Source organism: Hirundo rustica, chromosome Z, assembly GCF_015227805.2.
Source record: "Hirundo rustica isolate bHirRus1 chromosome Z, bHirRus1.pri.v3, whole genome shotgun sequence".
NCBI classification, from domain to species: Eukaryota; Metazoa; Chordata; class Aves; order Passeriformes; family Hirundinidae; genus Hirundo; species Hirundo rustica.
Window position 1 is genome coordinate 71,577,967 of NC_053488.1, and position 16,385 is coordinate 71,594,351.

At 39.7% G+C, this 16,385-nt stretch overlaps 1 protein-coding gene across 3 annotated transcripts in view; it reads left to right on the forward strand.

Annotated features, from left to right (window-relative positions):
• The first annotated feature begins 247 nt into the window (after window positions 1–247).
• Window positions 248–16,385, forward strand: part of RNF38 (ring finger protein 38) — a 52,420-nt gene continuing 36,282 nt past the window's right edge. Inside the window, exon 1 of one of the 3 annotated variants that reach the window (XM_040090421.2) lies at window positions 248–316. The gene's annotated coding sequence lies outside the window, so the exon portion shown is untranslated. Of the gene's footprint in view, window positions 317–5,603; window positions 5,672–5,756; window positions 5,799–16,385 lie in introns of those variants that run through there. The other 2 variants (XM_040090422.2, XM_040090424.2) reach the window with 2 other exon arrangements.

Consider the following 16,385-nt stretch of genomic DNA (forward strand, 5'->3'; position numbering starts at 1 on the left):
CATTTGTTTTAGATTGATGATCTAGTTATAATTTTATTCTGTTTAAAAGTCTTAAATATATGTGAAGACATTGGCACACTTGTAAAATGACTCTCTGATGCTTATTCTGTTATCAAACATAGCTGTTTGGCAACTAAATCTTGGAGAAAAGAAAGTTTGCTAAATTTATCTTTATTTTTAGTGTTCACAAAAATTGGTTCATCATTTTAGTTATTTTTTTTCTCCCTTCTCTCCTTGTTTTCCAGGTAGTATTGGTGCATCATTTCAATGCCACTCAATCCATCAAGATCACATTTATACTGATGACAGTGACAAGGTAAGATTTACATGAATGTTTCATTCACAAGATCCATACTATTTCAGGTTTTTATATATAGCTTTTACTACACAAAGATGTATTATTTTGCAGATAGAGCAGTCAGTTTTCAGAGTTACTTTTTGAACTGTCTCTAGCATAATAAGATACATATTTTTCTTTAGACAGTCTTTCATACAGTTAATGAGAAATTTCTCTTTAGTATTGTATTTTTAATTTTGCTTATATTCTTTTGCTGTTCTAAACATTTGTGATTTGCCATTCTGACACTCTCAGTTAATAAATAACAGCAATGTTTTTGCCAATTTCTAGAAAAGGTAGGATGTCTTGCTTCTTCCAGCTTTAGAGATTAGAGCTTAGCTAAGTGCTCAGAACTTTTTTTTCTCTTCGCAGTAGCTGTATTTTCCTGTTTTGGAATTGGGAATTGAAACTTTTACAGATTGGAACTTTTTGTTCAGTGGTGCAACCTCAAAATAGCAACCTGTCTAGTTATGTGCATGTGTTTCCCTAACCCTTTTTTGGCACATTTGCAGATTAGTTTGCTTGGGGCTAGTAGAGTACTGTCATTAAATAATCAATGATACTTCAATCACTACTGTAATTGTGACATACAGAAAGGAGTAGTTTTGACATTGAAGTGCTTGTGAGACTGGCTGTTGATGGTTTTACCTTAAGCTTTACTGTTTGTAAACACTGCAAATTGATAAACTTCAGTTCAATATGTGATGTGTCTTACGTTGTATGCAAATATGACATGTCATAGTAAACTAACTTTTTGGCTTGACATGCCTGGAAAGGGACAGATATTGGTCAAATTCTAAATAGTTCTTCTTGGGAGGTGAAATGCAACCTGCATGGCAGTACTTTAATAAGTGCACTAATTGTGCTTTGAAATCCTGAAGTAAGTTAATTTTATAGTTACTCCAGTTTATCCTAGAGCTAGAGTTGTCTTCAGAAGGAGTTGCTTTTACTGATCTACTGCCTTACTATATTTTTTTCCTCTCTCACTCTCCTTCCTCCAGTTTTGTGGGGATGTTTTTGTTTCTTTATTTTGTGGGGTTTACAGGTTTATTTGGGTCTTTTTTTGTGTGTGTGTATATTTGTTGTGTATATTTGTTTTCTTGTTGGGTTTTTTGGGGTTTGGTTTTGGGTTTTTTTTGGAGGGGTTGAGGGGTTGGGGGTTTTTTGGTGTGGTTTAGTTTCTTAGTTTAATTTTATTTTTAGGTACCACCCTAGATTTGGTTACTGGTTCATCCTACAGATACGGATCAAACATGCTACCCAGACCATGGTCAACATTACTTTACGTTTCCACTTGATTATCTGGTTAGGTACATTCAACAGTATTCACTGCTTTGTTTTTTGAGCCTTGTGTACTCTGCAGTGGAAGATTCTTGGGTGAGGAATGAATGGGGGAAATTTCATTTCAGCCCCATCCTAGTGCACCAACCTGACCATTTTCCTTTTGTGAGTCATTACATGGAAGACCATTTCTTGTGTTACACTGATTGTCTTCCCTTCATTTATTTCATACCAAGGCAATTAAAAGTGTTTTAGATCTTGTTGGAAAATCAATTTGTTAGGTGCTTCACTGGTTTGGGGGCAGGGGAGTAGGAAGGGTTGTGGCAGCTTACCTGGTATGAATTTCGGAAGAGTGGTTGTTTGGCACACCATCTGCCTCCATATTAATAGAGGAATTAGGTCAAATGTTATTTTTTGCTTAGTTAGAGATGGTGGAAGAAAACACTCTTGTTGAGGTTGATTCTGCACCAATTGAGAAAGAATTTTCAACTGTAAATTCTACTGAAATAGAACTAGTATAAAAAGCAGAAAGAATGTGGGTTTGGGTCTGTTTAAAAGACGTGTTTTTCCCGCAAGTATCAGGTTTATTTGGTAAGGGTTTTGATTTTTCTGTAAGAACACATGAAGCTGTCTGACTTGGATTTTATAGGAAATTCTAGTTGATTTCTTGATTAAAATAACCACTTGTTTGGAAAATCAGTGAACAGTCCTCTTGTCCAGGTCCCTCTGGATGGCATCCTGTCCTTCAGGAATGTCAACCATATCACTCAGCTTGGTGTCACCTGCAATTTTGATCAGAGTGCACTTGATCCCTTCTTCTGTGTCACTAATGAAGGTATTGAATAACACTGATTCTGACACAGATGCCTGTGGGACACGGCTCGTCACTGATGTCCATTGGGACTCTGAGCTTTTGGCCAGCACCCTCTGGATGGACGCCCACTGATTGGGGCTTGTTTTTTTTTCAAAAGGTTTGTGTATATAGATATATTTTTTAAAAATTGCAAGTAATGTTTCCTAAAAGTAGACTGTACTAGGGTACAGTTGCAATCCCCTATCACTGCGTGCTTCTATTCACATATGCCTACATTCTTGGGTCAGTTTTGGTCACACTTTCCACTCTGAATTACTTTGAAAGTCAGGTTCTGACTTATTTTGCCATTACTGAGAAACACCACCTGTTCATTTTGGTATGAATACCATTTAAATTATATTAAATGCAGGATTTAATTGATTTATCTACAAATTTATTAATTGTTGGGTCTTTTTGTATTCATTCTAGAAACTTTATGAAAAGCATGCATTTAAAATAGTTTGACATATCTTTGATTAGTCAATAGGCACATTTCAGCAAAATAATTTACTAGTTTTTGACTACACGTAACTGGTTTTTGCATTTTAGAAGAAAAGTAAAGGTTAATATTGGACTGGCACTCTACATATATTTTACAGTAGTTTCTCCACAAGCCCAGTTGTCATTTTCTGGACAACAGCATGAGAAACGTTCTACACCACACATGCTAAAGGAATGCTGCAATCTTAATGAAAACAATTCCCAGGCTTCCACTCCAATTACTTGATTTTGTTGACTTGGCACATGGGAATCTTGAATTCATGTTCAGTGACATCAGCAGGAAACCAAAGTCTAAGATTTTTCATGTGTGGGACCCATTGCATTAAGAGGGATGTATCATTGTTGAGAGAATTATTCGTAGTACTAAGAATTTTAATTTTATAGCACCAAAAGCAGTGCTTCTTGTCTTACAGAGAAATCTAATATAGCATAGGTATGAAATACATACCCCATTTTACTTGGTGTAGCAAAGTGATTAGAATTGAGATTTATTTAAAAATAGTTGTTGCTTTGGTAGTGGGAGCTTTTAAACCTCAATGTGTGATTCGGGGCATCATTTTTCCATGTTTGTAATTTCTCTGTTTTTTGTTTTAAAGTATTAACATTAAATAAAAGAACAGAATACATTTCTTTATTCAGCACAGCATTTAGGGAAAGGTACTTGTAAGAAGGAACTGTTATTCCATGGTATGTTACTTCACTGCACAAGCAGTGGATTCATACTAGTTTTAGAGATAGTGCAAGTATATCATCCTTGAGAGTCTTTCAATCATACTAAGTTTATTTAGCTCTAAAAATACTTTTTTGTCTCTTGGGTGGCTGTTTCACTAGTGGTGTGCTCCCATGAAAGAATGTTAACTGATCTTGAAAAGAAAGTCCAAAGATGCAACCCTTAACTACTCTTGCAACATCTCTTTTCACAGATCTCATCAAGTTGTCTATTCCATGAGGTTAAAAACCAAATAGACCACCTAGTAGTAACAACAACAACAACAACAAAATCACTGTGGGGCAATATTTATACTGCTTTTCCCCCTTTTAGCTTATTTTCATTTATTTTGCTTTCACAGTATGCAAAGAATTTGGGGGGGGGGGGGGTGGGGGGGTGGTACTTATGACTGAAATACATAGCTACGTAATTTGTTTTATTATTTCTAATCTTTAGATTTCCCACTTATAGTTAGTACATCTTCCAGACATGCTTTGTGTCACCTGCTCGAGGTGACCCTGCCTTGACAGGAATTGGATGGGATGATCTCCAGAGGACCCTTCCAACCCTAACAATTCTGTGCTTCTATGAACTTTCTCCCATTTGCCTGTCTTAATGACATGATCATGGATATCAGGTACTCAGTCTATAATACAGACGCCTGTCAATTCATTAAAAAGATATTTTCACAATAGAAGTATTTTTAAGTTCTAATCCTAAAGTAAAAATGATCAGCTTTGTGTTCCATTTTGGATGGTGAAGTGTCTGGTAGCATAAGCCTATGAAATTCATACACAGCTGAACAAAAATGTTTCACTGATTCAGGTATTTAAAGAACTCATCACATTTACTTATACATGATGTATTATATAGGCCTACATGCACCTCTTGTGGGGAATGTGTGAGGGGCAGTATATTAAAAAATGGGACTATTTAGGAGAAATTTCTTTTACCCCCTACAATTTCAAAACTGGAACATTTTCTTGTCCAATTAAGACAGGTCAGATTCATCCGTCATGGTGTCACACCACCACCACACACACACACACTTAGTCCCAGTTCATTCTTTCTATTTACTGAGCAGCTTTATGCCTTTTTCATTTCACCTCGGGCAGCTGCAAGGATGTCTTTTAACAATTTTCAACCGCTTTCATCCCTAGTGAGATGTCCTTTAGAACGTTAATTCTTTATACCTGCAGCAGAAGGTTTGTTTTCCTGGATCAGAGTTGGGAAAAACTTTAATTGGTGTGAGGTATAGAGTGCAGGGAGTTTGAAAGGTGAAAAACAAGGCGATAATATCTTATTTGAGGGGAACAGCTCGAGAAAGTCAGTTATCTGAGGCTCCGTTTGCTCCCTTTGCTGATCAGGGCTGCATCCTGAGCCCGTATCCGTGTGGCACTCTCGAAAGGAAGTTAGAGCCAGGTGTGTGTCGGTCTCCTCAATCGACAAAGGCAAAGAACAGGGCCTCAGGCTGCGCCAGGGAAGATTCGGGTTGGATAGGAGGAAGGACTCCTTCAGCGGGTGGTCAGACACTGGAACAGGCTGCCCAGGGAGGCGCTGGAGTCGCCGTCGCGGAAGGTATTTAAGGAAAGACTGGACTAGACACCCCGGGGCCACGATCTGGGTGACAAGAGGGAGATCGGCCCCAAGTTCGTCCCCACAATCTCGGAGGTCTCTCCCGACAAACTCAGCTCCGTGATCCTGTGAAACCGAAACTAAAAGGGGGCCGGGCCGGGGGTGGTGCGCCGTAACTGCAGCGCGCAGGCGCGTTGGACGCGCCGCCGCCGCCAGACGCAAAGGACGCCCCGAGATGGCCATGGTGTGACGTCATTGGCTAGCGATGCGTGACGTTACCGGCCCGGGGGGCGGGGGTCCGCCCTCCCGGAAGCGCTCGCGGAAGGATCGGGCCCGGCCCGGGGCGGCCGCGGCGCCCCGAGGTTGAGGCGGGGCAGCGCCCGCGGGAGCCGCGGCGGTGGCGGCTGGGCCGCAGGTACCGGCGCGGGGAGCGGCGGCCAGCGCGGGGCGGGGCCTCGGCGGCGCCGCCTGGTGCCCGCGTCTCGTCTGCCGGGGTGGGGAAAGGGCGATCTCCCGGCAGCGCTGGGCCGCCCTCCGTACAGGTAGAGTGAAAGAGGCCGTATGGCCTGGGCTGATGGGGAGCCCGAGCTTCTTCCACATGGGCAACCAGCGAGGTGGACGAGAGCTGGGGAAGGGATGTAATTGTCTGATCTTGTTAAAAGTTGCTTTATCTGCTTTGGCAAAAGGTAGAACTGTAAGCCAAAAATTAACAAACTTTCCAGGACTGAATTGCTGTGTCCTGTCCTCAAAACAGGCAGGTTGATGTGCGAGGCGGTAGCAAGTGTTTGTGAGGCACTGAACATCCTCCCATCCCTATAATAAAATGAAGTCTTCAGGTATCTGTAATCCCCTTAAATAAGTCAACAGAACAACTGTCTAAGAAAACACTGATTTAGCAAGCATTCATGTTAGGGAATTCGGTATTTTTCAGTAGGCGTGAATTAATTCCTATTCCTAAAAAGCACAAAGGGCGTTCTTTTTTTTTCTATGCTTGAGCTATAAAGTTGCATCTTGTTTCCTTAAGAAGTGTGTTTTTCAACTGACTGCATTGAGATGTTAACTGAGGAAATCCATTTCAAATTGTAACTGCTTAGAGCAAGTTGCTTGGTTTTTACTTAAAGAGAAGTTCATTGAGCTGAAAGTCACAACAATGTTTTTATATGTATACCATTTGCATTTTGAAAGAGATCTTTGAAAGCAGTATTTGATGCAGATGTGCATTTTCTGATAAGTTCTTCACATGCAGAAGTGGGGGCATGGGGCAACTGGAATATTAAGATGAATAGGATTACCAGAAGTCTGCCTTATTCAAGTACTGAATACAATTACATTACAGTTTGATTTTGTGTTGCTGATGATGTGCTTGTTCCTGAATGTCATTCACTGAAGCAAATGTTTTGATTTCATTTGCCAAATTATGTTACTTATTCACATCTCAGTGATCTCGCTATCTGCTGGCCCAACAGACTCTTCTACTGCTTTGCAGCATTGTATTACATTACTTTTCTTACATTCAAGGGAGTATTGCGGCTGTGATATTAGAGACTCACTGTTCTGAGAGGGAAGAACTCCATTTGGATGCTAATGTAGGTGCAGTGAGAGAAAGGAGGGTACTGCCATTAGATGACTAAGTACGATACGGAAGAGCAAATGGGTTCTGTGGCAGGTTTCATGGCTACTGATAGTTGATGTTTTTGATTTTCCTTGATTAGCACAACTGTGGCAACAAATGAAACGTGCATTCATAGAATAATAGGGGAAGAAAGTTTTCAGGGAGTTGTCACTGGGAGTTGTACTACGTGTGAAAAGTGTTAATTGTGAAAAGTTATATGTAAATAAAAGAGTCTTAAAAAGTAAAGATTTCATTATCTCCTTTGTGAGTCTTACTTTGTTAACTCATAGACTTACAGAGTAAGCTAAGTTTCATTTGATTCTTCTCTGTGGGTTTACTCTGGAGGTTTAATTAATAAAAGTATAATAAATATTGAATTGAAGTTGCACATTGATCAGTCCTTGCTTTTTTACCTGCAGTGGTGCATGTAATAAATCGCCAAGCCAAATTCAGTAAATCAAAATTTAGAATTTTATTTTGAGACTTAAACACAGTCTCCGGTAGCCACAATTAAAAGGGACAGCACCGAATCCCGGGATTTCGGCACTGGGTGAACATGGTAACTGACTCTGTCAGCCTGTTACCCCCTCTGTTCACAAATTGGGTCCAGTACCTCTGGTTTTTATACAGTCTTCCGCTGAGAGCGGACCGAGACCGTAAGACTCTTGCTTTGTGGTAGCTTTATTAGATATTCATGTTCATGTCCGGGTCCGTTGAATGGATTCTCAAAGCAGAACAATGTCATGATTGCGGCGTCCGGAGAAGGTTTGGAAATGTTAACATCGGCAGATGAACAGATAAGATATCGATCTGATTTAATCTTTGGTCATCAGGGCACCCATCTCCCTTTTCCGTCCTTTTGTGCCTTTCTGTAGGATTGTTCCAAAGCGGCTCCCGGCAGGAATTCCTCGTGTCCCTCCGTGCAGTTTTAGTCTCAGTTAACCCTATGCACACCTTTAGGTTTACTGATCTTAAACCAAACTTAAAGTAGATCAATTTTACATGGTGTATTATTCCATTTTACAGTGAATCAATTACATATATTGCTTAACACAAATTAACTTTAGGACATATATCACAGTGCAGAAGTCACAGTATATAATTGTCTTTTCTTTTTCTGAAATACAAGGATTTGGCTCAGAAGCTGATATTAGTTGAATCAGTTACTGTTGTGATTTGTCAAGTTTATATGTCAGCTTATCTAAACACATTTTTTTAATACGGGTTATTGACAGTAAGGTAACTTTTATCATTTAGTTGATGAACTCAAGTTACTTTTTCAACGCTTTGCTAAGAAAGTCTTTAAGGATTGTAATGGTTTTTATGCAAGGTCTTGCTAAAATATAAAAATTATGGGGTTATGGAGGGAAGTTACTTCTTCAGACCTGCCTGCTACTGAACTATGTAGTCTTGTACTATGAAATAGTAGTCTTGTAAGTCAAAGCTGTCACACATGTTTGTTTGTAGAGACTGTATGGGCTGAATCGCTGATCTAATGAGAATTTGTACAGAGCAGGTCTTTGAGTTAAAAAGTTTTCACATTGTCTTTCTGTGTAGCTTTACTAGCCCCACTTCCCCTTGCCTCAGAAGGATTTGAAAGATAGAAATAAGGGTAGAGGAAAGATATAGAACTTTTTTCCTATTTTTAATCAGAAAGTCGTTTTGACTGTGGAGGAGTGATTCTTCTTCATTGTGGAAGATACAGGCTTGACTTACTCAGTTCATGTGGAAATGGAACCTGTGGTTTCCTTCTCTATATAAGAATTTGTATCAAGTTAAATAATCTAATACGGAGTATTTAAATTCTGCTGTGGGCAGAACTTGATGAGGTCTATGATTTAACGGGATGGTTTTCATTTTTTTTACTCTTCAGCTTCTCAGGGGAGCGAGTAGGTTCCTCTTTCACTAAGCTCTTTAAGGATAAGGAAACTTGTTTTGATTTTTGGTGCCCTCTACTGATGCCTGTTTGTGAGAACGCTGAAAACTGGTGCTGGGTTTGGCCCTTAATAGCCGTGAAAGCGAACAACAGCAGCTCTTTAAGAGCAGTGGGAAGGGGAAAGAGAGAAAGGAAGCCCTTTTACACCTTAAGTATTTTGCTGTCCGCCTTCCAGCCAGTTTGTCTGGATTACACTGGAACTGTACCTCACCTGGTAGAAAAGCGGGTAAGCAGCATATATCTGACTTGCATAGTGTCTTCTGTTGGCATTGTAGCAGTAGAAAGACTGATTCCTTTGGTCTCCTCCTTTCAGGAGAATAAGGACATTCTTTCTTTAATGTCTGCAGTTCCTGGTTCTCAGTAAATACATTCCGGGTTTGCTGTCTCATAATTTTTTATCTTCTTATTTATTTTCAATGTCTTTGCTTTTTTTAAATTTTCCACTACTACCTCAGATACTACAAAAATGCCCAGTGCTTCATGTGAGCACCACTGCATAGGCTGTGCTTTGCTTACTTTTTGTTTAAGTAGCGCTCTTTTGTCGTATTAGTCTTGCAGTTTTGTTCCTGTTGGAAAATCAGTGAACACATCTGTCCTAGAAAAATTCAGAAATTGCATTAAGTCAGCTTGACCCTCTCTACAGAGCCTCTTACATTAGCCTTATGGTCTGTCTTTGCCAGCTTTGTTAATTTCTGACAGAAGTGGCCAACTTATTTTTGTCACACTGCAGTGACAGTAAATTGTGTGAGAAGGTACGAGAGCATTCATGGCACAATTTATGGTGCTGCTGAACAGATGCTCTGTCTGGCAGTCTTCTTGAAAGCTTTAGGAGATGGGTTTCTAGACAAAAAATTAGGACTTTTCTTGCTTATTCAGGTTCTTTAGATGACCTGTCTTGGGACCATTCTTTAAACCACATTTGTGATGTGGTGAATATTTTTGATGAGCTGCATTTTCAAAATCTGATTATTCGAAATTAATCTCTTACGAAGAGATGTAAAACTATTTTGTTAGCAAGTACTGAGGGAGGGCAGTTTTGATCTATCTTCTGTGTTCTAGTTTCCACTAGAACTGAATATAAAGCAAGATGGGAAATGAAGAGATGTGAGACATGAAAGACTAGAAAATTCTAGAAAATTCATTTCAAATAGTGTTCTGGAAGGAACTTGTGAAGATGAGTATGTTCCAAGTGGATGAGTACGGCTTTGAGAAAAACATTTAGATCTGGGCACAAAGGACCTGGTAAGACCAATAGGCATTTAGTAATTTTTTATGTGAAGCTCAACTGAGAATAGATTAGAGATCATACGTGAAACTTTTTTTTCTTTATTTAATCTCCTTACTATATCAGAGAAAAGGCTGAGCACATGTTCTCGAATTTAAATAGAGATCTAGCGTAGCATTTGTCTTCTTTGGCTCTGCTTTCTGTAGGTCAGTGTTTACCCGTGTCTGTTGTTTTGTTCAACATTGGTCAGGGCTTGACAATGTTTTAAAAAAGAACATAGCTCACCAAATTTCTTACATAGTTTAAGTTCTTAATGCCTTTTTTTTTCCTCCTTATAAAGGGTGTGAGACAAGGTTTAAGAAGGGAGTCAGCAAATTGTGCTTACTTGAGTGTGCTTGGAGGAGTGAGGCTCCTGTTCCTTTGCATATCATCTAATGTGTATTATGTGATTTGTTTTTTACTGACCTTCGTTTGACTTCGTGTGAGACTAATCTTATTTTCCAAAGTAAATTAAAAGATCTACACAAGTAGAAGCTGTTTTTTGAAATTGGGAATCTGCCATGTTTTCTCATATATTCCTTATTTTGGTTAACTTGGCAGAAAATACCAATCTTTCTTGGTTTTGTCATCACAAGTAATTTGTTACTTACATTGAGTGAGCTCTTTACTCATTACATGACTTGTTTGATGACAGCTTCCTAATGTGTGTTTTGTAGGAGCAGAGGAACCAGCCACCACCACTGCGGTAGGTTGTATGTTTACAGTGATTGTACTGGGTCTAACACATGTAAAAAAGGAAGTTCTGCAAGCTGCTGAGGGTAAAATGTGTGCTCAAATACCAGCTCTAGAGGACATTTTTTTTCCCCTAAACTTTTTAAAGCAGCTCTTACTAATCTATCGAAGCTGTTAATAAAAACTAAATGACATGTATATTTAAATCAAGTAGTCTCTAACATGTAGCACATAGTCTAAGTGGATGAGCTTTGAAAAGAATAATAGAATCATTTAGGTTTAAAAAGACCCATAAGATCATCAAGTCCAGCCATTTACCTTGTACTGTCAAGTCTGGCACTAAATGACTAACTTGTGTCTATACATCTTCTTTATTACCTCTCCAGATGGTAGCTCAGCTGCTTCCTTTGGAAGCCTGTTCCAATGCTTGATGATCCTTTCAGTGAAGAAAATTTTCCTAATACCTGATTTAAACCATCTCTGGTGCAAACTGAGGTCATTTCTTCTTGTCCTATCACTTGGAAAACAGATCAATTCCCACCTTGCTGCAGCCTGTAGAGGGAGACAAGGTCTCCCGAGTCTCCTTTCCTCCAGGCTAAACAATCCCAGTTCCTTCATCTACTCCTCATAAGACTTGTCCTCCAGATGCACCATGTTCCAGCACCTTAGTGTCCTTCTTGTAGTGAAGGGCCCAGAACTGGACACAGGACTCACCACACCCACAGGGTCTGGCCTCACCAGTGCCAAGTATGGGGGGACAATCCCTGCCCTGGTCCTGCTGGCCGCATTACTGATGACACAGGCCAGGTGCCATTGGCCTTTTTGGCCACCTGGGCACACTCCAGGCTCATGCGCACTGGCTGTCAGCCAGTAGCCCCAGGTCCTTTTTGCTGGGCACTTTACAGACCTGCTTCAGCCTTAGCACTGCATGGGGTTGTTGTGACCCAGTGATAGGACCCGCTATTTGGCCTTGTGAACTTTAACCTCAGCACATTGGTATATCTGTCCAGGTACATCTGCAGAGCCTTTTTACCCCCCAGCAGGTCAACTTCTGCCCATCTTGGTGTCAGACTTACTGAGGAATCACTTGATCGCCTTTTCCAGTCTCTTGATAAAGATGTTATGCAGGGCTGTCCCCAGTACTGAGTCCTGTGGAATACCACTTGCCCCTGGACACCAACTGGGTATAACTCCATTCACCAGAATTCTCTAGGCTGGGCCATTCAGCCAGTTCTTTACCAAGAAAAGAGGGCATCTCTCTAAGTCATGAGCAGCCACGACCCGGAGTCCTAGATTGTGCTGTTGTTAAGGATAGTTATTCCATGTATCAACATGTAGCATTCTGTAGTGTAAATAATTTCATGTTTAAAAAAATAGTTTAACAAAATGCCAATCATAACATTGTGCTTGGTGACCCACTGTGTCCAGCCATAGGTGATGAAGAAATTTACTTGTCGTAAACTGTGTGAAGGGCAGAGTAAAGCCTTAGGATTTACTTCACCTGTGAAAATTTGCTTTTATGTGGAAAATTGTGTAGAATAAGAAAAGAATAAATGAAGCATCATAAACAGAAGGACAGAACTGGTGCACAGGGCGAGAGAAGGCCTGTTTGGTGTTGGAAGCTGCTGTGACGGTTAAGTTGTACTGTGTGCCATTTGGGATGTGTTTTCTCCCTCATTCAGTGTCATCTCCCCGGAGAAAAAGTAAATTGAATAAGGTAGAACTTTGAGTGCCTTATTCTTAGAATTGAGTCTCTCAACCTTCGAATTTTCAAGCCTGTGTTTAAATGCAACTCTTTTAAGCTGTATCCTTTAAGACTTGCTTCTGTTGGTTTTGGCTTTTTTTTTTCACTAACACCAGTGTGAGTATATTGAAGAGCATTCTGATGTTAACATGACAGTTTGGTTGTACTGACTAGGTAAGTACGTAGGTAGGTTTTTGTGGATTGATTGTGTAGTTTCTAAACTGGATGAAGGGTATTTGTTGGGGTTCAAATTTCTAGCAATACAGAGAGACTGAAGCAGAGAGAAAATTGTGGTATGAACTGACACACAGAAATTTTTAATAGTATGGTGTGCTGACGAGATACTACCATCTTTTGGTAATGCCATTCAGTATTGTGATGACAAGCACCAACCGTAAAGGCACCCAAGCATGAATATGTGTTACCACAATAGAGGTGAAGTTACCGTGCCAGTAGTCTTCTCACTAGGAGCAGATTTCAAGTGCTGACTTGTCCTTGTGACTGTTGGGGACATCAGTTATAGTAGTTTGAGTCATGTTTTTATTGGTGTAAATGTTGGGATGTTCTTTTGATGCTTTGTCAGCAAATACTGTAAATATAACAGTCATTCACACAAATAAAAGATTTCAGTGTTCAGTGCTCAAGTGATAGCTCATCCATTTACATATGTTGTGTTTCATATATGTGTTTTCATACCTGTGTGCATCTACATATGTGTAGTTTAATACAGGGGAAAAGATCTTAAAGTGGAAAGTGTGTGATTTTGGTTTTTTACTTGTAATGAATGTCCTAATTACCTTGTCTCCACTGAGATTCCTGTATTGCTCGTTTCACCTGCCTAAATAACAAAATCATCAGTGAATACACACTGAATATTCAAACTATGGGTAGCGTAGACCTTGCTGTGAAGCAATTTTGAGACAGATTCTCTTCAGATCCCTTGTCCCATCAAAGCAGAAAGAGCAGAATTATTTTCAAAATTGAAAGTGTGATCTTTTTCAGATGTGTCTATATCTTGTCTTGATTTCAACACTTCACTCTTGCCCTGGCCTGATTTTAAGTATGTTAATTTCAGCACATTTTATGACACTTAAAGAAATTTCTTTACACTAATGAGTACATTGTAATGGTACACATGCAAAGTTTAATGTGTTTCAGCTTTGTAAATAGGAAAATGAGTTATCCTTCTATATCTATAAATCTGTGATGTTAATTAAAATTTTTTCTTCTGCTTATGTATGAAAGAGGGGATCAGGACTCTGTGAAGGCCCAGAGATAGCTTTTAAGACGGCCACTTGAAACAACACTTTCTATATTGTGTAAGGTGGTGCAGATGGCAGAACAGTTTACCTCAGATCTTGGTAGGCATTTTGGAGACTGACTAATAAAAAATCATCAATGGAAAATATGTATTTTTAAGTCTTTTTGGATACCAGTACTGTTTGTTGCATAACTCTTTCAATCTTCAGTTTTAAGAAAACTTGAAATGTTTGCTATCATAGTACATACTAATTGCAGGGAACATCTGCAGAAATAATACTTTTTTTTTTCCATTTTCTATAACACATACCACTGACAAAGTTGAGTTGAAAACTGAGACCATAAATTGGGATTTTAAGGTGAAATTAATATTTCTCCAAAAACTGGAATTTTTTTGGTAGAGAGGGACGTATAGCTGAGGTTTCTTCCAATATTGACATTTGGTTAGTTTTTTTGAATTGAGAATTAAAGATTCGCTTTCAGAAAAAATACAATGACGTGATACAGAAATAAATGCTTGCTGACATCTTTATGAGTTTGGAGCTTTTAAAGTGCTTTGATTCATTTCTGCAAAAAATAATTGCAAAACCTTTTCATATTTCAAGGATGTTTGCATGCAGCAAGTACTGCAAGCAGTAGGAAATACTAATAAAATTCAGTTTGAAGAATTTTGAGATGGCTATGTGTTGCCTTGGTTCTTAAACCTGCTTTACTATTGGAAAAAGAAGTACTACAGTTGTGATGCATGGATTTTACTGTCCGTTTTGTGTGAGCAGTAGAGCTTGAAAATAAGAAACATGTAGTCTTTTTAAAACAATTACATTCTTTTATTAGTGCTGTGGACTTCTGCAGTGCTAAATATAACGCTAATAATTTGACATTTTTCTAATGTTTTTGTGTGTTTTAAATTCATGTGCAGCAAAGTAATATTCCAGTGTTTGGAATAAGAAATTGGTATCTAATAATGAAATTCTTAGGACTGTTTCCAGTATTTACTGTGTGAAACTTCAGTTCAGATATAGCTGTCTCTCAGTGTTGTTTTTTGTATATCCTGGACATCCAGTTAAATGAAAAATACATTTCAGAGAAGAAACTGATAGAAAGAAAATACTGGGAAAACACAAAAATGTCAATCTGATGTAGAATAAGCAACAAATAAAATATTCAGCTTATTAATGGTGTTTTGACCATAAGTAAAACAAGTCTTTATTGGTCTATAGAGTATGTCAGTGTTTCTTTTGTGGTAGGAGCCCAGAACTGCACAGCAGATGCTATCTCCTAGGACTTTTGCAAGAATTATCTTATTTTGGTATTTCATACAGTCGCCTGGGTTTTTTTTTTAAACAGTTCTGTACTGTTGCTATATGATTTTCTATTGCATGTAGAGGGGAGGATTTCCCACCCACTGAGATTAATGAGGCTACTACAGGGGAAATGTACTCCCTCAGCATCTGGCCCGTCTCACGGGTCTCCTTCACCCAATCTGGGTGGTTTGTTCCTGAGGCAGGCTGTGGGGCAGTGTCAGGCTGTGGGACGGGGTCAGGCTTTGGGGCAGGGTCAGGCTGTGGGGCAGGGTCAGGCTATGGGACGGGCTCAGGCTGTGGGGCAGTATCCTTATTCTCTAGGGTAGGTAGCAGGGTGGTTATCCAGGTCAGTCTCCCCTTATCTCTAAATGCTAAACAGAACAGGCATACCAGCAACACCAGCCACTGTATGATGTTAACATTCAGAGATTTGAACCCTTCAAAAAGTGGTGGGGTAGGCCCAAAGACCTGGGTGAAGGGTTGGGAGAAAATTTCCCCTGGTGTCATTTCCTCCCTGTAGGTGCCATTGTTAAAGTAACCCCAAAACCACGCAGTTAGTGTATGATAGCCCTGAATCCATGTGCCTGCCTTCCAGAGGAAATTAAAAACCCATGAATTCCTCACCTTGTTGACCCATATAGCAAACTGGATGATAGCCACAGTAACCTTAGTTACAGGGCCCATGTTTAGATAAGGGCCTGCAAATGGGAGAAATATGGCCACCACCACATGCCACCCAAACCAGGGTAAGCCAGACCACATGATATGTAGGCACTTGAAAACTATTACTCCTTTTTCTCTCAACGCCCTTGTGCCGCACGTTGGGTGCCAAATTCTGTCTTGGTTTTGAAAGACAGTTTTCTGCCAAGGAAAGCTGGAGCCTCCCTTGGAATGGAGAATGTAAACCCGCTTCCCTCCAAATTGTAATAATTTTGCAATTAGGGGCTTTCAGGCAAAGATATGGGAATAGGAGTAACAGTTCTTTACTAGGAATATTAAAAAAAATAAAGTAGTAAAGTACAAAAGTAGTAGTACAAAAAATCAAGCAAGTAAGCAAACAAAAAATTTTGGAAAAAACCCTGACTCTGTCAGGGATATGACCTGGCACCCTGTTGGTCAGGGTGTTGGAAGCAGTCCAAATAAATCCTCCTGGAGTAACAGATGTGGTTCTGTGGAGTAGAGATGATCCTGTAGAAAGTCCAGTGATGACATGATGGGTCCAGTCTTCCTCCAGGCATCCAGTGGAAAAACCAGATACCTGGTGGTCTTGAGTAGTCTCAGTTTTTATCCAGGCAGGAGTGCTTGGTTCCCCACCA